The sequence below is a fragment of the Durio zibethinus genome, chromosome 17, assembly GCF_047325235.1.
Source record: "Durio zibethinus cultivar Kanyao isolate XHJ-2024 chromosome 17, ASM4732523v1, whole genome shotgun sequence".
In the NCBI taxonomy this organism is placed as follows: domain Eukaryota; kingdom Viridiplantae; phylum Streptophyta; class Magnoliopsida; order Malvales; family Malvaceae; genus Durio; species Durio zibethinus.
Window position 1 is genome coordinate 17,129,974 of NC_143178.1, and position 24,982 is coordinate 17,154,955.

At 29.8% G+C, this 24,982-nt stretch overlaps 1 long non-coding RNA gene across 4 annotated transcripts; it reads left to right on the forward strand.

Annotated features, from left to right (window-relative positions):
- The first annotated feature begins 212 nt into the window (after nt 1–212).
- LOC149514055 (uncharacterized) lies at nt 213–23,582 on the forward strand. 4 transcript variants are annotated; one of them, XR_016329249.1, is made up of 4 exons: nt 214–697; nt 2,494–2,795; nt 3,961–4,483; nt 4,648–4,817. It is a non-coding gene; the product is annotated as an uncharacterized LOC149514055 (long non-coding RNA). The 4 variants fall into 4 exon arrangements; XR_016329247.1 differs by lacking the exon at nt 4,648–4,817 and adding an exon at nt 23,140–23,582 and having other exon boundaries at nt 215–697; XR_016329248.1 differs by having other exon boundaries at nt 218–697; nt 2,494–2,634; nt 2,712–2,795; nt 3,961–4,817.
- Nucleotides 23,583–24,982: the final 1,400 nt, after the last annotated feature.

Below are 24,982 nucleotides of genomic sequence, written 5' to 3' on the forward strand. Positions count from 1 at the left end.
ATAATATTTTATATTTTAAAAAATAATATTTTATTAATTTCGAATCGGATACAATTCATATAATATCGAATTTGGATCGAGTTCAACTATAAAAAAATAAAAAAAATTTTGAATCGGATACAAATTTAAATTTTATAATTATTAAATCGGATCGAATTTAAAACTAGTAAAATTCCGATAATCCGTTCTCAACCTTACATGCGAGTCTGCGGGGTGTCTCTGTCAAGAGAAGTCCATAGGAGTGGAGACTGAGTTACGCGCGTTGTCAACGTCGTTTATTTTTTAATTATTGATGATTTGGTTAATTGATGGTTGGGTTGGCGTAGGAAGAGGAGCAAACAAAACAAAAGAAAGAAAAAAAAAAAAAAAAGAAATGAAGGGAAGGAAAATGGCAGGGTCGCAAGACAGACTCCCCGCTTTTGCAATGTTTTTCGAAGAAACTGCAACTGGGCCAGTCGCATACTTCCAAGTTGGAAGACCAAAGACCAAAGACCAAACAAACACGTTTCTACTCTTATGAATTTCTTTCTTCCACGTTACACTTTACTTTTCAAAGTCTTTCTTTCTTCTCTATCTCTCTCATCAGCTAGCGCTTTGAGTCTCTGCTTCTCTTAGATACACAACTCAGCTCCCTTCATGTTTTATCAATTCCATTATTTCGATCTCACTCACTACCACGCAATTCAGCTTTAACCAGGTTTCTTTCTCTCTCACTCTCAGATTTGGACTTGTTTTCTTCTTTTATTTCTTGTTCTTGTTGATTAGTGTATTTAGTTGTTGTATGTAGAAAAGAAAGCGTCATTGCAATAAAAGGTATAGAATAGAAAAATGTTAAGCTAAGCCACTGTTAGTCTCATGCATTGTGAAACATAACTCATTATGCCTTTGTGTGCCTAACTAATCAAAGTAGTTGTGTGGTTTTCATCCGTTTCACTTTGAAAATGGTTTATCAAAAAATGATATGATATAAGCCGTTGCTTGAGCAGCTTGGATGAACTTATCACTGACCCTATTCTTTCATATAATCTTTTACTTGGAACTATTGAAAATACTTATGATTAAAATTAAGTTTACTAATTCATTCTTCAACCCCAAATTGTCCCCCACTTTCTTTAAAATAACTGTTTTTAACCTACCAAGTCCTCAAAATGATTAGGATTTGATATTACTGTACATGCCAATCAAAATTTGAACTTTTGCCTAAAACAAGTGCAAAAAACCCTTTGAAAATATACATAATCAACTACCAAGTGTTGATATTTATTATCAAGTCCATCTTTGGTTCATAGTGTAGAATGAAGATCATAAGGTCAAATGCAGAATTGAAAGCTGATAGTTGTCTTCTAGCATACCATTCAGGTGTCAATACTTTTATACTTCAATTCCATTAAGTTTTAGATTTAAATGTATTTCCTCATTCTTAAGTGGTGTTATAAATTAATTTCATCCCTTTTTACACACACATGCACACAAAAAGAAAAAAGAACAGGCAACTTGAAATGTATCTAAAACAGGGTCTTTAGTCCTTTCCATATCTGCAACTGACCTTCGCACATCCTTTTTGTATCCAAAATAAGATAAGTATTCTATTTTTCAGCATATACAATATTGTTAGATATGTACCTTGCTATTCCCAAGGATATTAATATCCCATATGGCTTGATATTGATACTAATCCGACTGTCTGATGCTTGCATCTTACTCTCTCATAGATTCTAGTGTTGGATGCAATGGATTTGAATTCATAACAACTGCCAGCTGAAGAAAGCCTCAAAAGTGTAGGCTTATATAGTATGTGAGGTAGATTAATTTTTAGAGTTGGGTTGAACCACAGAACAAAACTTGCTCAAAAACATTGAGCATGTACTTGAATACAATTTTTTTATGCTTAAAATAGGGAATGGTAATAACGACACAAATGAAAAGAGCAAAGGGTATGAATGGTGGACTTGAGATTTATACAGGTTTGGTCTAGCCACATGATGCCTGCATCATTTGTCCAAGAGTCCATCTTTTTGGGAGTTTCTTCACTTGCTTTCTTTTGAGCTTACGAGGCTAGCATAATGTGCTAGTCATCTTAATAAAATTTACTCAATCTCTCCACCCTATATAAGTTTTGCTAACACCTAAGAATTTCAATCTCTAATATAAAGACCTTTCTTGGAGGAGTTTAAATAATTACTAGCTAACCTCAAAAAAGATTGGACATATAGTATAATGTTCAGAACTTACAAAATGATATGCAAATCTGTGCCCTACAGGTTTTTCAATTTGATGATGAATATCTTGAAGATAGCTACATGAGAAATTCAATTTTGAATCCTCCTTTTGTGATTGGCCAAAAAAAAAAAAAAAGAGCCTCCTTCTGTAGCTGAGAAGATAAAAATAAATGGTTCTAAATTCTTAGGATATGTTGTCATTTTTTTTTTAATGTTTTCAGATGGTAAAATTTTCAACTTTATGACCCAAAGATGCCTTTTTGCTTCTCAACAGGTATCTTTCTTAGAAGGAAATGAGTTCATTACACATGGTCCTTCAAGCAAACCAAGAGCTTTCGTCCCTTTTCTGAAACTTGAATGTTCCAGATGATTCCATGATATTTTGATCTCTACAGGCATCTTTTTCTTAGCACAGGTATTGGAGCGGTAGTTCATAATTTCAGTTCAGCTTCTTTCATTGACAGGTGCCTTTAAGTTTTCTGTTCTTACCAGTTGGGACCTCTTGAAGCTAACAGAGGGTTTTCAAACTTTTAACGAAGGCCTTTCTTATTTTACCATAGGCACCTAAGATTTAAGGTGACTGCTCTTCTCCGGTGTATTTATTGGCAATTGTGAGATCAAACAAGATAAATCTCGTACATATAATACTATCACCTTTATAAATGTAGAGGCAGCATCCCTATTGGTGTAGTACCCTATACAGAATGTTCATTCTGAAAATTGAATTTTGAAATAATTATCTTTGGCTTTTTAATTAGAATCTCCTTCCTGTTAGAGCAGGTAACCTACTTTTATGACCTAGTGTATGCATACTGGAAAATGCGTATTGAGAAAAGTTTGTTGTTATTGATATGTCCTTGATGTGTAAATAATAAGTTAAAATTATCTACATCTACAAAGATGATAGTGGGAAGTTGGAGACTAGTTTTACACTCTACATTTAGTTATTTGACGATTCTTCCATTTCCTATGATTGGTGATTATTAGCACATCTGGCTATATTTCAAAGATGAATAGTCTGGTTCAAATCTATTCAGAGATTGTAGTTTGTTGGGCTTGTTTTTAAATCCTGGAAGGCTATGTAAGGAGATAAAGAGTCTCTCCCAGTTTGATGTAAGAGAGAAAAAATCTTCCTCATGTGTAATAATGTAAAAGCAGTGATTGCTATGAGTCATTGTCAAATTGATGGTTTTAGGTCATAAGCCTATCTTTGTCAAATCTAAGGAGGAAAAAAGGGGGTGAAAAGGATGAAAGTAGTCATTTTTGTGTAAAAACAAATATAGGTTACACCATAATAGGGAGGGTATGGGGGCAAGGTACTGATGTCTATTTAGTGTAAGAAGAAACTCTAACCTTCTGATGACAGATATTTCAGGGGAGATTTAGTTGGGTTGATGAACAGAACAGTTAACAGAAATTATAACAAACTTATTGCCATCACTATTACCCCGCTGTAATTTTGACCTGCCTTTATTATACTCTTTAATAACTAATCATCTGGATGATGTCTCTTTATAAATAAAATCAAAGTGGTGCAGTCCAATCATATGAACACTTCTTTATTTAAATCTAGAAGACTAGGAACTGAGATATTGTCCATTATGCTCTTGAAGTTTATCTTGGAATGCTGGACTTAATCTTTTGTTTACCTCCCCCCACTGTCTTTTTTTTTATCCAAACTAAATATGTAGTAGCAAGCATGTGCAATTATCTAAGCTGACTTTTTTTATTTCCTTTGTAGATCTAATATATGATAAATGGCATTTTATGATAAAGATGAGGTTCCTATGCTGTCAGATATCCATCCTCAATCATCAGAAAATAATAAGGATTCTCGATTTCAGACATTTTTCTCCAGGACTCAGAGTGCATCAATTTCTATCCCAATGCACTCCATAGAATCCTATGAAAATACTAATCTTGTAGGGCATACTGGTCCCTTGAGGAATGAAAGAAAAACACCATTTATACAGATGAGCGGGCCGCTATATATAAGCCGTAAGCCTGAAAATTCTTTTTATCTAAATCAAAATGCAGCAGGCCGTAAAATGGTGGAATCTAAGGCAGAAAAATTTCCTTCTTTTAATGGCATGGATGAAAAAGATTGGTCAGATAACAACTATGTTGGCAAAAATGAACATTTACTGAGGTCTGGGCAACTAGGAATGTGCAATGATCCTTATTGCACTACTTGCCCAACATATTACAATTTCAAAGCAGAACAACAGAAAAACTCAAAAGCTTCAGGTATCTTTGATGCCAAGGTATTTTTCTACACTCAAAACTAGTGTTGTTGGTTACAATTAACTTTCACAGACGGTTGTCAATTTATTCCTTGTTAAATTGTCTTATATGCTTTGGATTGCATAGCTTCATTCATGAGAGCAATCTTGTTGCTAAGTCTTCTGGTCTGTTTTATGATGTTTAGGTGACTTGACTAGGATTTCAGCCGTTAGTAGCTAATCTGCCTATGTCTGCACACCTACGGAACTCATAATATGAAGTTTTTACAAGTGAATATGATTAATGTTGCTCTCAAGTATGCTATAATTGCTCTCAAGTATGCTATAATTACAAGTGAAAACCCCCTTGGTTTTTTTTTTGATTGTATGAAAATCTTGTTTGAAACTGAGGTTATCTTCACATACACTTCTCTAGTTATTGTATAATATATGGTCTCTGGTGCTGCAGTTGTTAGATTGGTATTTCCATACTTTTTTTTTTATCACATTTTACTTTATTTCACCTAGAGAAAAATACAATCACCAGTCAAGAAGTGTGCATGTGAAGTAGCTTAAAATAGGATATCTAATATCATTTGTTGTCTACTCCAAACTTGCATCTAGATTTTAGTCTCTTCCAATGTTTTAGAAGTGTTATTATATCCGTTAAATTTGTTGCACATCCTTTAGTTTTAAGTACTCCATTTCCTTTTCCCTTTCCATGTTTAATGTATATTTATGAGTAGTTGCTTTTTGTAGATCCTATCCTGCCTCCATTATCCCTGATGAAAAAATAATCTATGATTACGCTACAAAACCGTATTTTTGCTTTTATACTGATGACAAGTTTGATTCTTGATTTTTAGTGAAGGTTTACTTGTTTGGTCATTGTGCACTAATTAGACAATGCAGCTATACATTCAATTGCACCCTCTAAAATTAGTTCACTTGAGTGCTCTAGTAATTTTGTTACTAATTCATTTTTAAAAGTACACAACCTCATGGTGATAAGAGAGCTGGGAATGCCACAACTAATTACTTTATTGCAGTTAGTGGGCACTGTTTTCGGCTTAGGATTCTTTAATGATGATTGATAACGAGGTTACTATGACTATTTATAATCATAAAATAGTATGCATAATGTTGCTTAGAAAAGGTTGCATCACACCCATCAAGGAAGTACGGACTTGGATATGCAATACGAGTACGATACAACATGAACACGGTGACATGGTAATTTCTAAAAATGTAATTTCTAAAAATTGAGGACATGGGCAAGACGTGACAATAAAAATATTTTTATATATTTTTTATATCTATAATTTTTATATGAATATAAATTAAATACAATAAAAAAGTAATTAACAGTGTGTAAAAAGTAAAATAAAATAAAATTATAAACATTATTAGAATTGTGTAGAAAAAATTAATAAACACAAATTTAATTTTATTAATTTAATTTTTAATGCTAATAGTTTATAAAATTCTAAATTTATTAAGTAATTTAATTCTTTTTCCTTTCTTGTGAGAGGATGGAGAGGGTAGAGAGAGAAGGATGAAATGAAAAAAAAAATGGATCATTTATAATTGCACCTAAATGGTCCATTTGGGAGCGAAAAAGGGAAAAAAAGAAAAAAGAAGAGTAGGTGGGAAGGAGATAAAAAAGAAAATAAAAAAGAAGAGTAAGAGGGAAGGTCCGCCTTGTTTGTGCTTTATAGACACCAAATGATTATGTTGAGAATACTTTCATCCAACTTGCTTAAAACAAGAAGGGAAAAAGAGCAAGAGACCAAGAGAAACAGAAAACTTATGTGCTATGTAAATGATTGATGCATGCTAGGCACATTTTTTCTTATTTATGTTAATATTTTTAAGAATTATCAAATTTTTTGATGAAGAATTATCAATATTTGTTTCATTAAAAATGTATCAATGTTTTGAGTGAATCTATTAGACAAGACAATTCCTTCATCCACATAGCATTTTGTAAACTTACTACGTTACATAATGTAGCTACTTTGATTGTATTTTTGTTTTAATTAGGTTGTATCATAACCACTAAACTTATGATATTAAACGAAAAAAAATAGTTAATAGAACTACATAAACTCAATAGTTGGGTTCTCAAATAATTTTTGTGATATATGGAGATCTATTAGGTCTTGGGCTACAACTTAGGGCTACTCCTATTCCATTGCATAAACCTCACTCATCACATCTTGGAATTCTAACTCGAGATCTTCAAGTTGTAATTTCAAGTTCTAACTTACGAGGTGTCCCTTTATAGATAAATAACTAAAAATTTGTAGATATTGAATGGAAAGGATATACCAAAAACCACTGATGAAAAGAATTGATAGTCATCACATAGGTTTTTGTTTGTTGGTAGGGTAGGTGGAAGTGGAAGTTCGAGTGAAGATCTTAGGTTTGGATCTTGCATTAACATCTCTTACACTACAAAGTTTACATGTAGACTATGATAAAGTGAAGGTTATAAAATATGCTAATAGTTTTCCCATTACTGTCATTTCAAGGTCGAAGTTTGGATTTAATCTTTCTACTATTTCAATTCAGTAGTTTTAGTCCCCTTACCTCAATTTTAATGAATTTAATCCTTTCACTTTTATTAAATTGATTTAATGTTAAATGATATTGGCACATTTTGCTATTAATTTGAATGATGTGACATTTTGATGATGACATGACATGTTGAATTGGATTAACTTTTTCACCGCATGGCACATATCAGTTGAAAACAATAATAACTTATTTTAATTAAATAATAGTTAACATTTTTTAGATTATAACATAAACAATCTATATTTTTTTTTATTAAAAATAAGGTTTTTTGTGCTAATGTGTGCCATGTGGCAAGAAAAAATTAAGTTGTCATGCTACATCATCAACAAAAAGGTCGGTAGATCAGATGATCAAAATTAACAATAGAACATTATTGATTGTCCTTAAATTAAATTTTAATAAAAATTTAAGGATTAATTCATTAAAATTGAAGTATAGGGACTAAAAAATTTATTGAATTGAAATAGTAGAAGGACTAAATTCATACTGCAACCTTTCTTTAAAATATTCAATTGTAATGGTCCTTTCTTTTTCAATGTGAAAGTATCATTTACGAAGAATAAGAAATCATATAAGCTGTAATACATGATTTTGTAGTGGTCTAAGCACAGATGTTGATAAAAGATTTTTGACTTAAAGGGGCATCAAATTTGGTATATTCCTAAATTGTCCTATTTAATTAAAAAAAATTAAAAATTGTCCTATTTAATTAAAAATTGATGTGTGAGAGATATCAATAACGAATGAAGTGAAAAAAAATTAAAAATTAGAATATTAAAAAGGTGTAAAATAAAAAAAATGTGAAGAGTGAAAAAAAAAGAGAAAATGAAGACTTAAATTGAAAACCCAAATGGGTGATTTGGGTAGAAAAACATCTAAGCTGGAAATTAGATGGGCAATTAAATACATGAAAGATCAATGTCATCTAAAGATCCTCCAAAACTGGGGTAAAATTTGATGAGCACAAAATGATTTTGAAAGTTAATGGAATGAGTTTTGAAAAAGAATTTGGATTAATGATTAAAAATTGTCTGAATATTCATTGTTTAAACATTATTATACCATTCAAATACGTATCCTAGTGACATGCTTCGAATTTATTTTTTTGCCTATTTGTTTTTGTACCAAACTCATTCTTGTATGGATTACCTTTTCTCTCAATTTACCTTGTCCTCTCATTTTTGCAACCCCTAGAATAAATCAAGGAAATATATGATTGAATTATATTTGTCATGAATTGAAATGATAATGTCCGTAAAAGATTCCTACATTCCTTTGAAAAGAAATCTAGGATGATAGGGGTAAAAACAAAATGAAAAGATGGAAAAAGCCTGAAAAGATTATTTGAAAAGGCAAATGGGGTGACCAAGTGATGGATTGGTCGACATAAACTATGAGTTGTGATCAGATGATGGAAATAATATGAATTAGTTGATGAACTTTATTCTGAAATTATTAGTGCTGAAAAGCTAAAAGGTAAAATATAAAATAATGGAGTCTTGAGAACTTTATTACCATATTTGAAAATTCATGGCATTGGTTCAAGTGGCATTTGTATTACATGCATTGCTTTGCACTATCATTTAGGCCATACATGTGCATAATTTGGTGAATAATTAAATCTTCATTTTGATAATTGCATTTACATCATGTAGTAAATATTTGAATCATGGACCTGCATTTGCATCATTGAGTGAGAATTTCAATTGTTGTATTTGTATCATTTAAAAAGCATTTACATTTATTATCATGGCATTCATTACATACAAAATTTTGACTTCGATTATTGATTGAGAATTTTTATGAGAGGAAATTTTGAACTTTTTGAGGAAAACCTTTTAAGATAAGAATTTGAATCCTTAAATGAGGAAAATATTGTATGAGGAAAACATTTAGAATTTAAAAGTTGTGAAGCCTTTTACAAAGCATTTTCAATGTTACGAATAATTTGTAAGACCTCCAAGTATAATATCTAAAAATTTTATGAGAATTTTGAAAATTTTTTTATGTGAATCCCTAAAATTTTTTGAATCAAAATCTTTGAAATTTGGGTTGAAACCCTAAAATTTTTGAATGAGAAACTTTTGAAATATTGGATGTGAAACATAAAAGTTTTTTGAATGAAAACTTTGAAATCTTGAAAGTGAATCCCTAAAGTTTTTCAAATGAAAATCTTTAACTTTCTAATTTTTGAATGTGAATATTTGAATGTTCAATGTGAACCTTTGAATTTGGGTGTGAATTTTTAAAATCTCGTGAATACAAATCTTCAAAACTTGAGAATCTAAAAAATTCATATGAATCTTTAATACTTGCGAATTCAAGTTCTTGGAAATATGAAAATCTTGCAAATTTTTAAGTCTTGTGAATCTTTAAATATTTACCAAACTTAAATTTTTGCAAATATGAAAATTCTTGTCAATCTTAGTTTTTGCTAATCTCTAGTTCTTGTGAATCTGAGTCTTTACAAATTTGAGTTAGTGCAAAGCTGAGTTCTTGTAAATCTTTAAAAACTTTGTGAATTTGAAAACCTTGTGAACATGAATTTTATGAATCTTTGAATTACGAATCTTTAAATTTCAAGATCATGATTCTTTGAATCAAGTTGGGAAACTTTGAATTTCAACTTGCATTGCAAATTGTCAGTTTGTGAAGTGTTTGAATATCTCAAATTGTGAATCTTTGAAGTTTCACGATTTTGTAGTTGTTATGAAACCAGACCTGGCCGTTATATATGTCTATATCTTTGCACAATTTTTGTTTTTCAAAAAATATGTGAGAGGGGTAACTGTTGACACTCTATTTCATTCGGGGTTATTCTCGAATCTAAAGTTACTTTGAATTGGGTTTTGGACCTAATCCATTTGGTTATAGATTTATCATCTAAGTTTTAGGCTCAGGTAATGTTCTGACCTGTAGCAAGCCCATTTTTTTTTATTGTTTTATTTATTTTTGCTTTTATTATTATTCTAGAAATGAAAAAAAAATAAAAAATAAAAAACAAAGTGATAAATCAAGTGATAAGATTTGGTAGATTAAATTTTTAAAATTCAGTGCTTTATGAAATCAAAATTCAGATTGAAGGGATATGATGCTCAATTTGAATTGAAATCATATCTTTGTCATCATTATATAAGATGTCATTTGCAAGCCAAAAAGAGAGGAACAAACGCAGAGGGAAAAAAAAACAACAATTACAATAAGCAATAAAGTGCAACCACCAGGCCACCATTGAGTTCCATCAAAGCTAAATTTGCCACCGCCTTTAATAGCTTGACCTTGCTCCTTTTAGTCACCTCCAAAGAATTCACCTTCATCCCAGCCTTAATCATCCAAGCCACAGCCTCCAGTGAACTCAATCACCCTACACACCATTTACATAGCCATCACCATTATCGTCCTCACCAAAATTCTAAAAATTTGGCAACAAAAATTCACAACCTGTTTGAAGAAACGCATAACAATTTCAAGTAGATCACTACCCTTAACACCAAAAACAGTTAAATTGCTCTTTGTCATCCATAGCACCATTAACAACCCTTAACCCACTAAACCTATTTTTGCCAAATAGCTATCCATTATCCATAAACCGCACTAAAAAAAAAAAGCAAAGTCAAAAGCAAAAGAGAACTAGAATCAACAAATTTTTGTTTTCTTTTTCTCTTTTAAGTTTTGGTTTGGGCTTCCTTCAAAGGGTTTCAAGTCCCCAAATTTAAAAAAAGGGTAGCCAATAGCAAGAAGAAGAGCATGCCTTGAACTAGTGGTGATCGAAGCAATGGAAGAGGAGACTTGAGAGGTTAAGTTTGTGACCCTTAAAGCTCCATCTATGGAGTTAGAGATGTCAGTGTGAAAAGCTAATTGTGCCATGTTAAAGAAGAGATCAAAATGAGTTATCGGGTGAAATTTGGGCCTCAATGGTGGTTGACTAGTGGTGTGAATGAGGATGGCAGTAGAATTATGCTAGAATCTAGAAAAACCATTGAAACTTTTGGTTACTATTTAGAGAGAGAGACTGAGAAATTAGTTTGTAGAAAGAGAAGAACAAAGGAAAAAACTAAAGAAAATAGAAAAACTTAGGCTTTTATAGAAACACAAAACTACATTGTTTTGGGAAGCAAGAGAAAATAAAATCCATGATGGGTTTGTACGTCAATGTAATAGTCAACTCGACCTGATCGCAACTTGTTCCAATTTTTAAGCAAATTGCGAGCTAAGCCAAAGACCAAGTCGCTAAGCATCATTTCATTCTTGTAGTCAGGCCTTTTTGAGTCAAGTCGAGCCTGAGAGTTTTTTTTTTTTGTATTTTCTATGTTATTTTGTTTATTTATTCAATTATATTTTTCATGAATCTTTGCTCTAAAAAATAAAAATAATTTCAAAAAATTATGAAAAAATTGAAATATCAATTTTTTCTTAAACAAAAAAATAATTTTAAAAAATACGTAAAAAGTTGAATTATCAATTTTTCCTTAAATAAAAATATTTTCAAAATTTCTTTAAGCAAAGTAATTTTAAGATTTGAGGTAAAAGTTAAAGTATGAATTTTTCCTCGAAATAAAATTCATAAGAAGGAAAAGTTGAAATATAAATTTTCCTTAAATAAAGAAATATTTTCAAAAAATTTTGAGGAAAAGTTGAAATATCAATTTTTCTTAAATAAAAAATATTTCAAGATTGTTTTGAGGAAAAGTTAAAGTATCAATTTTCTTTAAATAAAAATATTTTAAAAATATTTGTAGAGAAAGTTGAAAGTATTAATTTTTCCTTAAATAAAGATTTAACTTTTCCTAAAATAAAAAAAAATATTTTTTAGAAAAAAGTTGAAGTATCGTTTTTTCCTTAAAATTTAAATTTTTTTTAAAGTTTCTTTAAATAAATGTTAAATAATTCAATGATAGAACCTCTGCAAGAGAAATAATAGTTTTCTTATATCCTCTTGAGGTGAGTGAATTCTCTTAATTTTTTGCCAAAATATTGAAGTCAATTAAGAATAATTCTATTAATTAATTATCTGATAATATTTTTAAGGGCATAATAGATAACATGAAACATCTAGTTCCTTTTATAGTCATTATAAAGGTGTTATAACCTTTCTCATACTTAACCGTACTCTCAAACTTAGCTTGATTTTGTAGACTAAAATTTACCTTTTAAAAATACCCAAGTCAAGCTTAAAACTTTTCCTTAAACTGGGATAGATTGAGTCAGGTGGCTAATTGCATCTAAGCAAAAAGAATTGGTGATGACTCCTAAGTCATGTCTAGCATAGGTCTATGGATTGGTACATTATGACACCTATCTACCTTAATTCACTGCCTAATTGCTGTATCAATTAGAAAAAATGGATGGTTTTAGTTTTCACTACACTATAGTCATGGGATAGATATGTGTATAGCTCATATATCTAATATAAATTGCATGCCTGCTTACCTACCTGCTTGCTATTTTTAAAATGTTTACATTAAAATGTAAATCCTCCATGTTAGACTTCTTTATCCAACAATGCCAAATTTTTTTGATTTGTGAATCTAAATATGAAATCCTCCATTTTAAAGTGAGCTTGCATGTCAATGAGGTTGGTTAAGTTAGTGAGATTTAAATATTTTGCTTGTAAGATTAGAGTTTAAGTCCTATTGCTGACAGTATCCCTTTGTGGTGATTTGTAAATTTGATCTAAGTTTTTTTTTAAGCTTGTAATCTATCTTAACTATAGATGGAGAAACTTCTTTTCATCTAAATTTTTATTCAAAAAAAAAAAGTGAGCATGCATAAATTTATATGTTCCAAATGCAACAAAACAAAATCAAGTTCAATTTGCTTAGTGTCAATAATTGTGTAATCTGTTTGTAGAATATTATACTCAACAATGTAGCAGAATAAAATCAAGTTCAATTCATTTAGTGTAAATAATTGTATAGTCTATTTCAATCCATGATAGCCTTTAAGTATAAAAAGTAAAATTAAGTTCAATTTAACTAGCTAGGTGAAGCTTAATTGATTAATTTGATTAGATCAAAATCATATTGATCTAAGCATTAGCTAGGAAATCCTTGCAAAATGTCAATATGTATATATACATATGTAAGATAACATGAGAGAAGTTGCAACTGTTTCATATAAATTCGTTAGCTTAAGCCTGTAAATGCATTCCTACCAACTCCCTCAATATATATATATATATAATTTGATTTAAATGATCTCCTCCTATTATATTGCACATCATCTAAATTTAATTTATGCATGCATGCATGTAGCTACAACTTTTCACAAAACCAAAATCTCACCAATCTATCAAATAGAAAAATTAGAAGATTAATCATGTTGAAATTATTTCCATCATCATTTTTTCTATTTGAAAAATGTAAAAGAGAAAAGAAAGAAAGAAAAGGGACATATATATGCCTAATCACCTAGTAATTGAATAGACTACGAATCTGAAAATACATGTATTGTTACATGTAGAATCTGGTAATGGCGTTGAGCTAAAATTGAATGAATTTTATGCAAAAAGATGGTAATGAATTAATGGGTGTTTCACTACAGTCTTTTAGTGATGATCTCAAAGCAAACCACCATTAATCATGGTTAGGTTAATTATCCACTTTTTTAGCCTACTATCTTTATGTTAGTTTCAACTTTCAATATTTGAGGCCTTTAATTTTGCTTTAAATATCTTTATTTTCATTCAAACGCTTTTGCCAATTTGAATAATAAAAAATGGTGATGACTTTTCTCTTATTATTATTATTATTATTATTATTATTATTATTATTATTATTATTATTATTTGTTGACAATCTATTTTAACCAAGTGGGTTCCACTACATGAAATTATCTTGTCTTTTCAAAACTATTTCTTCCTCTTTAAACTATAATTGGAGACTATTCTTTGGTTGCTTCACTCATAATCTATGCAATATTATTAATACCACCTTTAAATGAACCTTTGAAAAATCTTTGCATTTCCTAATCAATCAACCATGATAGGTTGTAACAAGTAATTGAAATGTTTGAGTGCCTACTGACACCATATGTAAATTTTCTAAATTTGTTTTTTTGAAAGGATAAGATTTTACCATTTGACAAATATAAAAGTCAATGCATAATAATAATAATAATAATAATAATAATAATAATAATAATAATAATAATAATAATTTAATGCGATTAAATATCATTCACAAACAAGGATGATTCAAAAATTGTAAGATTCAAATGATAAAATGCAATCGACTATAGTTTGGTTATATTTGATCTTAATGTTAATACTTTGGCATGTGCTCTTGTAAACAAGAAAGGTTCATGAAGTGTAATTGCCTATATCACTATAAAAAATTAAGAGGAGTTAGCCTTTTAGAATGATGGAAGATTAGGTAAATAATATTAGCAATCTACCAATTTATACCAACTCTTAATTGGTTACCTTAATTTTTACAAAATTTCCAACATATTAGTAAATAATACAGTAACCTAGTCTACTATCATATTTTGAATATTTAAAGGAAATTTTATAAGAAAACCAAGGACTAAAGTGAAACTTTTAATAAAAGGCCTATTACCTCAATTAATTATAGCATTATTATATATATTAAGGTGAGAGCTTAACAACAAAGTGTCAACACATCTTACAACTTGGATTGAGACTAAGAAAGACTTATCCTAAAATAAGATAGCCCTATCCTTAGTCCAAATCCACTAAATAAATGTAGAAATAAGATGGGTTGGAATAAGGAAATTGTATTCACATTAGTCGAAGAAAGAGAGCACGAAGATGGATGGGATTATGATTAGATTCATGGATGAACCTAGACACCAAATATTTAGCATATTACTATGTAATTTGCAAGAGTAAATGGGTAGATAATTGTATTCACACTATTGATTATTATGTTTACATACAAATCTCATGATTTGAGCACCATTTTAGCAAGACAAGATTGAAGGCAATCCTATCAATTTAGCAATCCAATCTTTGAAGCTCTCATGTTTAAAGGGATGTTCCTAGCCTATTTTTTTTGTTATTTTTTGTACAAGGCAGAATATAGTTTGTTTTATCCTTAAGCAATTTTTAGATTGTTCTCAAGTTCTATATCTCTTAGGTGAATTTTTTAAAACGGTTAACTTTTATAGTTTTGTATCTTTGATTAGAATTCTTAGGGTGGTGTTTTTGTATCCCTTAGTGCCTAGTCTTGATGGTGAACTTTTATCCCTTTAATTCAATAACCATATTCTACTATTATTCAAATTCTTGTGCGTTATCTTCTTTGTGAGCTTTTTCTATTTGCAAGTACTCTTCAACATCTCAATCATTAATTTCTGGCATCAAATTAGTATCAAAGCTAAAACAAGTCATTGTCATCAAACACCAGTAGAAGATGTTGAAGCTAACACTAATGTTACAATAGCTATAAATGATGACCAAAAGGATGCTTTGATAGAAAAGATGTAGCAACAATCCTCCAACTACAACAATAGTTGAATATGCAAAATGAGAGAGAAAAGATAAGGCAACAAAGAAGAAAGAATAAAAAGATGAAAGAGAGGATAATCCATGCCATAAAAATAATAATGATTTTGATGATAACACCTCACTTCACCTTAGGCAAGTCAGAGACTACCTACGTAGAAATCAACTTTAACATAGTATATTTAATCGGAATATAAATATTTTTAAGTTTTAGAATAAAATGTAACCTAAAAAGTATACACAAAAGAGCGCATTTTTGAATAACATAATACCCCTGAACATCACAATGTGAAGCTAGTGACTATCAAACTTAGAAAGCATGCATCTTTTTAGTAGAAAATTTTAAAAAAGCAAAAAGAAATAAAGGGCAGGAAAAAAATTATAACTTGAAAAAAAATGAAAAAAGAGTTAAAGAGGAAATATCTCCCAAATAACTTTCAGCAAGATGTCTTTCTTAAGCTTTATAACTTGAAGCAAAGAGATCTCTTAGTGGAGGAGTATATGGTTAAATTTGATCACCTCATGTTAAAATGCGAATTAGTGGAACAAAAAGAGCAAACTATTACATGATATCTTGGAGGCTTAAAGATCAAGATAGCTAATTTGGTACAGTTACAACCCTATTGGACTTTCAATGATGTATGCAAGCTTGCCTTTAAGGTGAAGAGATAACCAAAGGAGGCTCATGGTAGCAACTTGATATTTGAGTCTTAAGAAGGCTATATCAATAAATGTGGCTCATTCAAAACAGTTGCTTTTTCTAAGCTTATTTCAAAGCAGCCTAAAAAAAAAGATGAAGCTTTAACAAGTAAGCCTCAGTCTAATGCACAAAGTAAAAGGTGTTTTAAGTGTCAAAGGCTTGGACATATTGCCTCGGATACCCAAACAAAAATATTATGGCTCTACTAGAGAAAGACTTGGAAGAAAATCAAGAAGAGCTGGTTAAAGAAATCAAAACCTCAAAGAGGAGGAAGAGATAACATATGGTGATTGTGGAGCATCCTTAGTCATACAGTGTAGCTTAAGTATCACACATGCTAAGAAAGAAGATTGGTTACATAAAAATGTGTTATGCACTTGGTGTACTGCCTATGGAAAGGTATGTGATGTTATAATCGATAGTGAAAACTTTGAAAACATTATTTCTACTTTTATGGTGCAAAAATTAGGCCTTAAAACAATAGATCACCCCCAACCATATAAGTTGTCTTGGCTCTAAAAAGAAAATGAAATCAAGGTTAGCAAGAGGTGTTTGTTTCTTTTTTTCATAAGAAATCAATATAAGGACAAATATGAGGTGATGTAGCTCCAATGGATGCTTACCACTTATTGCTTGAAAAGACCTTGGCATTATGATAGAAAGGTTATTTATGATAGTTATCACAACACTTATACATTTATGAAGGATGGATGCAAAACTATCCTAAGCCCTACCAAACCTATAGTAATGTTAAAACCAACCAAAGAGGAAGAAAATAGCTGGTTTACGAAAGTCAATTATAGAAAGAAAATTAAGATGGGTGGTATTATGTATACATTAGTGCTAATTAAAAAAAATGAAGATAGTGAGGAGCCTCCTGCAGTAATGTAACCATTATTGGTAGAATTTTAATATGTTGTTTAAGAAGAGTTACCAGCTAGTCTACCATCAATGAGAGACATTCAACATTATATAAACCTTATCCCATGAGCTATTTTACCTAACAAGATGGCCTATAAGATGAGTCTTAAAAAGCATGAAGAGTTATAATGCCAAGTTCATGAATTGGTGAGAAAAAGAATGGTGTACAAAAGCATGATCCTTTGTGCAGTCCTAGCCCTTTTGGTGCCTAAAAAGGATGGATCAAGGTGTATATTTGTGGATAGTAGAGCGGTCAAAAAAATCATGGTTGGCTATCGCTTTCCTATTTCACGCTTAAATGATTTGCTAAACTAACTACATAGAGTAATTATTTTCTTCAAGATAGACCCACTTAGTGGCTATCATCAAATCAGAATAAGGCCTAAAGATGAGTGAAAAACAACCTTCAAGATAAAGGATGGTCTTTATGAATGGATGATAATACCTTTTAGTTTATCAAATACCCCTAGTACTTTCATGAGATTTATGAATCATATCTTTAAACCTTATATTCATAGATATGTAGTGGTATATTTTGATGATATTATGATATACAACAAAGATTAAGACCAACACTTGAATCATCTACACCAATTGTATTGTATATTGAAAGAACAAAAACTTTTTACTAACCTTAAAAAGTGCATTTTTTTTACTTTCAACATTGGTTTCTAGGATTTGTGATGTCAAATGAAGGAATAAAGATGGATCATAGCAAGGTTGAGTCAATTTTAAATTGGCCAACACTAGCATCTTTACATAATATCTGAAACTTCCATGGCTTTGCATTTTTTTACAGGTGCTTCATTAGGGGTTTTAGCTCCATTGTGGTTCTCATCACCAAATGTTTAAAGGATAAAACTTTTAAATGGACTAAAGAAGCCTAACATTGCTTTAAGCTCATAAAAAAAAAGATTATTGAAGCTCCTATCATATCCCTACCAAATTTTGATTAAGTGTTCGAGGTGGAATGTGATGCATCCAATTTTGGAATAGGTGCTATTTTAAGCCAAGGAGAAAACCTATAGCATTTTACAGTAAAAAGCTCAATAAAGCTAAGATGAAGTATTCAACCTATGACAAAGAGTTCTATGCCATATATAGAGCTTTATTTCATTGGAGCTAATATCTCTTTGCCAAGCCATTTATCTTATATTTAGATTATAAGGCCTTGAAGTTCATCAATAGCCAACACAAGCTCAAACTGAAGGCATGCAGCTTGGGTGGAGTTCCTTCAAACCTTTAACTTCACTATCAAGTATAAATCAAGAACTCAAAATGTAGTGGTAAATGCTTTGAGTTGAAAGCATTCCTAATTGAGAACTATAGCTATTGAAGTTATTGGATTTTATGTCATCAAAGGGCTCTACAAGATAGACCCTTTACTTTGGCCAAATTTGAAAAAAGTGTAAGCAAGGACCACACAACCAATTTTTGTTGCATGATGGATATCTTTTCAAGGCTAATAGCCTTTCGATTCCCTCGTGTTCCTTGAGACAAGCCTTAATCAATGAGGCTTATGATGATGCACTAAGTGGACACTTTGAAAGGAACAAAACACTTATTTTTTTTTTTTGCAAAACAAGTTTTATTGGCCAAGAATGGAGAGGGTTGTGATGAAACACCTTGCATGATGTAGAATGTGCCACATTGTCATGAGTCATGGTCAAAACATTAGATTGCATACTCCATTGCCAGTGCCTAATGCTTCTTGGGAATATGTTAATTTAGACTTTGTAGTATGACTATCTAAACTTAAAGGAATAAAGACTCCATCATAGTGATTGTGGATCATTTTTTCAAGATGGCCCATTTTATTCTTTTTACCAAAACTATAGATACTTCTCATGTTTTTTTATCATATTTTAAACAAATTGTGAGGCTACATAAAGTTCCTAGGTCTATGGTGTCTAATCGAGATTTTAAGTTTCTTAAAAATTTTGGTGCACCCTTTGGAGTAAACTTTGCACTAATCTCAAGTTTAGTTCTTTTCATCATCCTTAAACAGATGGTTCAACAAAAGTAGCCAAACGCAGTTTGGGCAATTAATTAAAAAATTTTGTGAGAAAGAATATCAAGCAATGGGATCTTATTTTTCTTCAAATAGAGTTTGTCAACAATCGTTCACCAAGCCAAACCACTGGTTATAACCCTTTGATGTGGTATATGGTAAGAATCCAATCGGTCATTTAGATTTAGTTATTTCACTTACTAATCAACAATTTAATGAAGATACAAAAAAAATGGCTAAGAGTATTAAATGATTACATGAACAAGTCGGAGCTAGGATTTTGCAGCAAAATAAAAAATATAAAAGGGCAACAAACAAGCATTGAAGACATGTGGAATTTAGAAAATGTGATTTAGTATGGATTAACTTACGAAAAAAGAGATTTCTTCTAGAAAAGTTTAGAAATTTCCAACCTAAAGAAGATAGTCTCTTTAGAAATTTCCAATGCATTGAAAAAAAATACCTACAAGATAGAGCTTCCCAACATTTATTGAATATCTCTCACCTTTAATGTTGCTAATTTATCACCCTACTATAGCGAGAAAACTAATTCAGATTAGAAGACAAATTTTTTTCAACCAAAGAAGATTGACACCAAAGTGTCAACACATCTCACAACTTAAGCTGGGACTAAAGAAGACTTATCCAAAAATAAGATAGGTCTATCTTTGGTCCAAATTCACTAAACAAATCAGAGATAAGGTGGGCTAGAATAGGAAGATTATGTTCACACTAACTGAAAAAAGAAAGCATGAAAATGGATGAGATTATGGTCAGATTCATGGATGAACCTAGACACCAAATATTCAACATATTATCATGTAATTTGCAGGAGTAAATGGGTGAATAATTGTGTTCACACTATATATTATTATGTTTATAAGTAAATCCCATTATTTAAGACACTATTTCAGTAAGAGAAGATTAAAGACAATCTCATCAATTTAGCAATCCAATCTTTGAAGCTCCCATGCTTTGGAGGGATGATCCTAGCCTATTTATTTTTTATTATTCTTTGTAGAAGGTAGAATAGAGTTTGTTTTATCCTTAAGTAATCTTTAGATTGTTCTCAAGTTCTATATCTTTTAGGTAGATTTTCTAGAGTGGTGAACTTATATAGTTTTGTATCATTGATTAAAATTTTTAGGGTAGCATTTCTGTATTCCTTGATGTCTTATTCTTGGTGGTGAACTTTTATCTTTTTAATCCAATAACCATATTCTGTCATTATTCAAATTCTTGTGAGTTGATTTCTTTGTGAGCTTTTTTTATTTGTAATTATTCTTCAACATCTCAACCATCAATTCTTGATATCAGAGCTCGTGCTTCACTATGGGAATTGTTAGACAATCTAAAAGATGTATATATATATATATATAATCCAATGCTATATTACAAAATATTAGAGAGGTTGCCATCTATTTAGACCAAATCCTTGCTCAACAAATCTGAAACCTAATTTTAATGACTATGGAAGAATTTCCAACTATTGAAGATCCATGTGATAAAAACAAAAAGTAACTTTACCTTCTCTAATGTCCTATGGAAACCCCATAATACTAAAGCAATGTCTTTCTCAATATAATCTCCTGTCAAGTATACAACACCTAGAAGGTAAAAAGCACATGGATGCAACTATAATAAAAGAAGTTCTAATAAGGTTTTTGGAGATATAACTGACTTTTAAATGAAATTACATGTTCAACAGCTTTCTCCAAATAATAGAAAGCTTGTTGATCTAATTAGGCATAGCCATTTTGTCCTAAAAAAAAAGCTAGAATATCTTAAAGGAAAAGATATCATTAGTAGAAGAAGTAATAGATCACAAAGGCTTTCTCTTTAAAAGAGTATTGCTAAAAAAATTCATTCAATCAATGCCTATAACTACAATTTGCTTAAACTATTGTAGTAGCAATATTTTAAGAAAAAACAACCTAACCTCAACTCTTAGATGACAACCTAATTCATATTGTACATCTAGATTATCCATATCTATAGTTCCTACTAACAAAACAACTTCTCTATCTTGATATGGCTATTAGTTTTAACATTCATATCCATATTGATAATATGATCTAACATGTAATAGAAACCAGATGAGATTAGCAAAAAAAAATATTAATATGAAAATTAAAAATAATACATCTTATATAAAAAACACATGGACGTTAAAAAACATTTAAAATTTCAAATACATCAACAATTAAACCATCATACTTTCAATCAATGTAGATAATAAAAGTGAAGAAAAAAATTAAAAAAAATTTATGAAGTCTTAGTTCTTATAATTCAATACAATAATTAAGTAATTATGTCAAGATATAAATATAAATAAACAACCTTACTTGCATGGCTTTACATGCTCCAAGAATGTGGTACTTCAAATACAATTTGGATAACAAATACCTAGCATGTGTTCTACCAATGCCAACTCAAAATTCTCCTTTGTGACCTAATATTAAATGTTAAAACTAAAAAACATAACTCAAATTTAATAGTAATATAAAGTTTCCAATTCTCATAAAGTTCCTTGTCTCTCTAACAAAAAAGTAAATTAATAAAGATCTAATTATGTAATCACAACAACTCAATTATTAATTTTTTAAAAAAATAGTCATATTTGTGAAATAAAAAAAAATTGTAAGTATATATTAGAATTTGGAGAATTTGTACCAAAATTAGCTTGTCAGTTTATCAAACAAATGCATTTCCCACATTTAAAACAGGAAATAAAAACAATGTCAACTATTAATGGAACTAGGTCTAACCTTGGCTCTTATCTGTTCCAGTAATAAATCACTTTCATCTATATTTAAAATGATTGGAGGTCAAATCCATTTTTCTCAACTACAAAAAATTCAAACTATTACTCCACAAGAAGAAAAGCCATATTGGAAAAAAGTAAAATGAAATGCCGCAATTACCTTGCTTTTGATTGCAATTAAATTTTAGCTTTTTTATGCTCAAGTTTAGTGCAATTTGACTTATATCTTAGCTTGGTCTTTGGCATTTCTTGGCAAAAATACTTTAAAAAGCACAATTATCTCACATGTAAGTACAAATTATGAAAATGAGAAATTTTGATCAATTTTGATACAAATTTGAAGGATTTTTTATGTAATTTGTCAAGTGGCCTAAATTAGTGTCAATATGCAAAATTAACACTTATGGAGTTTTTTTTTTTTTTTTACATAATTTTTGAGTATTTTTTCATAGTCATCTTTTAGTAAAATGAAGGATAAAAATGTTCACAAAGTGTTCAAAAATTTTGTGGAAAAAAAATGGATGAAGCATACAAGAAAGGCATGGATGTTGGTGTATGGGAAAATAGGATAAAAGCATGCCTTTAGACGTCATAAGCTAGTTTAAGTGCACCAAATGCTAGGGACTAATGTGGCAATTTAGGTGGCTGTAATTGGTTGTTATTTTGACTTTGTTAAAGTAACAAACAACATGAAAGAATGAAAGTGGAAAGCTATTGAAACAGCCCAGCACCACTAACCATGCACCCAACCTCGAAGGCAATGAGAAAGAAGGCTTTAGAAACCCTTATGTTGGGATACTTTTTTGGATTTTTTTTTACACCTTAAAATTCTTCCCTCTAACTATAAATAAGGGGAGAGAGCTGGCAATTAGAAGAGGCATTTAGATTAGGATTTACATTTTTAGTTATTTACTTTCCTACACTTTAAATCTTCTTATTAGCCAAAACTTTATTTCTAGTGTTTTTCATTTGAATTTCATTACAATTTCATTACAGTATTACTATTTCTTAAGTGTTCTTTCAAAATCTTTCAATAAAATTTACATTTGAATTAGTTTCTAGCTTAAATCTAATGATTTCTCATTGATACTCAAATCTAATTTTGAATTTACCAATTCTAATGTACCTACGATTTTTACAACGTATCTCATTCAAATCTTACTTTTTTTTACTCAAATTATTTTAATAGTTTTTTAATTTAATTAGATACAACATAGTAAAAATTTAGCTTCAAACTCACACCATAACATTCCAGATCAAACTTGGAAGATACGATTGAATGGAAGTGATAGATGCAGTTCCAGTTCTAATCAACTAGTTTGGTATGAACTTTTATCTACTTTGACGATATGTTTACATTTTTTTCTTATTTCGATCTTGAGTTTTATGAGTTACCTTGTAAATTTTTATTTTATGCAATTTATTTCACATTTTTAAGTGCTATTTGGTTAATTTTTGTTGTACATGTGCTGTTTTTTCAAATTTTGCACTAATTTTGAATTTAAGTTTAATGAACTAATTTTGTTGTTCATTCATACAATTCTCTTTGTAATTTAGGTAGCTAAGTCAGAGATCTAGGTTTTTCTTGCTTAGATGAAGTTCTTTTTCAACATATGATCACTTGTTGAATTTTTTTCTTTGAAATTTTCTTATGTTCAAATACATACTAGCTATTGTTTTAGTTTCTTTACACTGCTTGAGTATTTTCTTTTATTTTTTCTTCTACTATTTAATTCTTGCAAACATGAAAATGCCATTCTCTAAAAATGATATGTGAATGCAAATGTATCATATTCAAGATGCATATGCAACGTTTATATCATTAATATAAATGCAAATGTTTCTTATCAAATCCAATGACTTAGATACAAGTATTATTCACCAAGATATAAAATGTCTTATTTTAAAAATACAAATACAATGATCCATGCAAATGATGAAAATTTATTAGTCCAAATAATAATTCAAATACTTATTAAATGATGCAAATGCATGATTTGAACAATAATGCAAATGCAACAATCCAGACAAAATTTTAAATGGCCATAAAATGAAGCACATGCATGATCCAAATAATGGTGCAAATGCAATAATCAAAACAATGTATCTTTTTTGTCCTATAAAGATCACTCTTATCTTATTGGTTTGGGAAATCATCCATCTCTCATTCATATATGCAACAATTCAAATTTTAATGTTTTTTTTTCAAAAGTGCTAAAAAAGTGGCAACAATATTTGCCCTAAAAGGTCATAAGAACTTCATTTCATTAAGATATTCATATTATCATCCTAAACTTATCAAATGACACCAAAAAATTGTTTCATATAACTATTTTTCATGATCAAAAAGAAAAATGAATAAATTATTCATTCTTCCTAAATATGTGATAAAAGTTTTTAAAAATTAATGATTACTATCGAGAATTAATAAAGTTAATCATAGCTTAGTCTTTCCAAATAGACGAGATGGTTTGACATATCAAGATTTTATTTGTCAAGAGATACTAAAAAGGATAATATCAATGTTTCTTCGACCAGGCTCACAAATGGAAAGCTGATTCTCTTTGAAAATCAATTTTTCACAAAAGAATTTAAAGCTCAATCCATTTTGGCATTCTCCTAACTTCTTGATATAGCATTTTAATAAATATCAAGAGCAAGAAAAGGCTCAAAATTTTAGGAAAAGAAAAAAATAGTTCAACCTTCGAAATAAATATTTAAAGTGAAGTTGATCTTCTTGAATTGCTCATAGGTTTTGAATGATTTTTAAAATGTCATCCCATCATGCTTCTTGCTTTAACTTTGATATAATCATATAGAAAATTTCATAAGTTGCTTTTAAATTTTCAATATTGCTTTAGACTACCCTTTCTAGTTTTTATCTTAGAGCTTCATTATTTTCTTCTTTTTCACTTTTTTTCCTTTTTTATTGATTATTCCACTATGCATTAAAGAACCCAAAATTCATCATAAATCGAATAGTCATAATAATTTCCCAAGTAAAAGTTTTTCAATTTAGATATATAAAATGTGATCAAAATGGACTTTTCAAAATATGTAATGTAAACCAGTGTTTGAAGTTCTAAAAAAAAAGATAG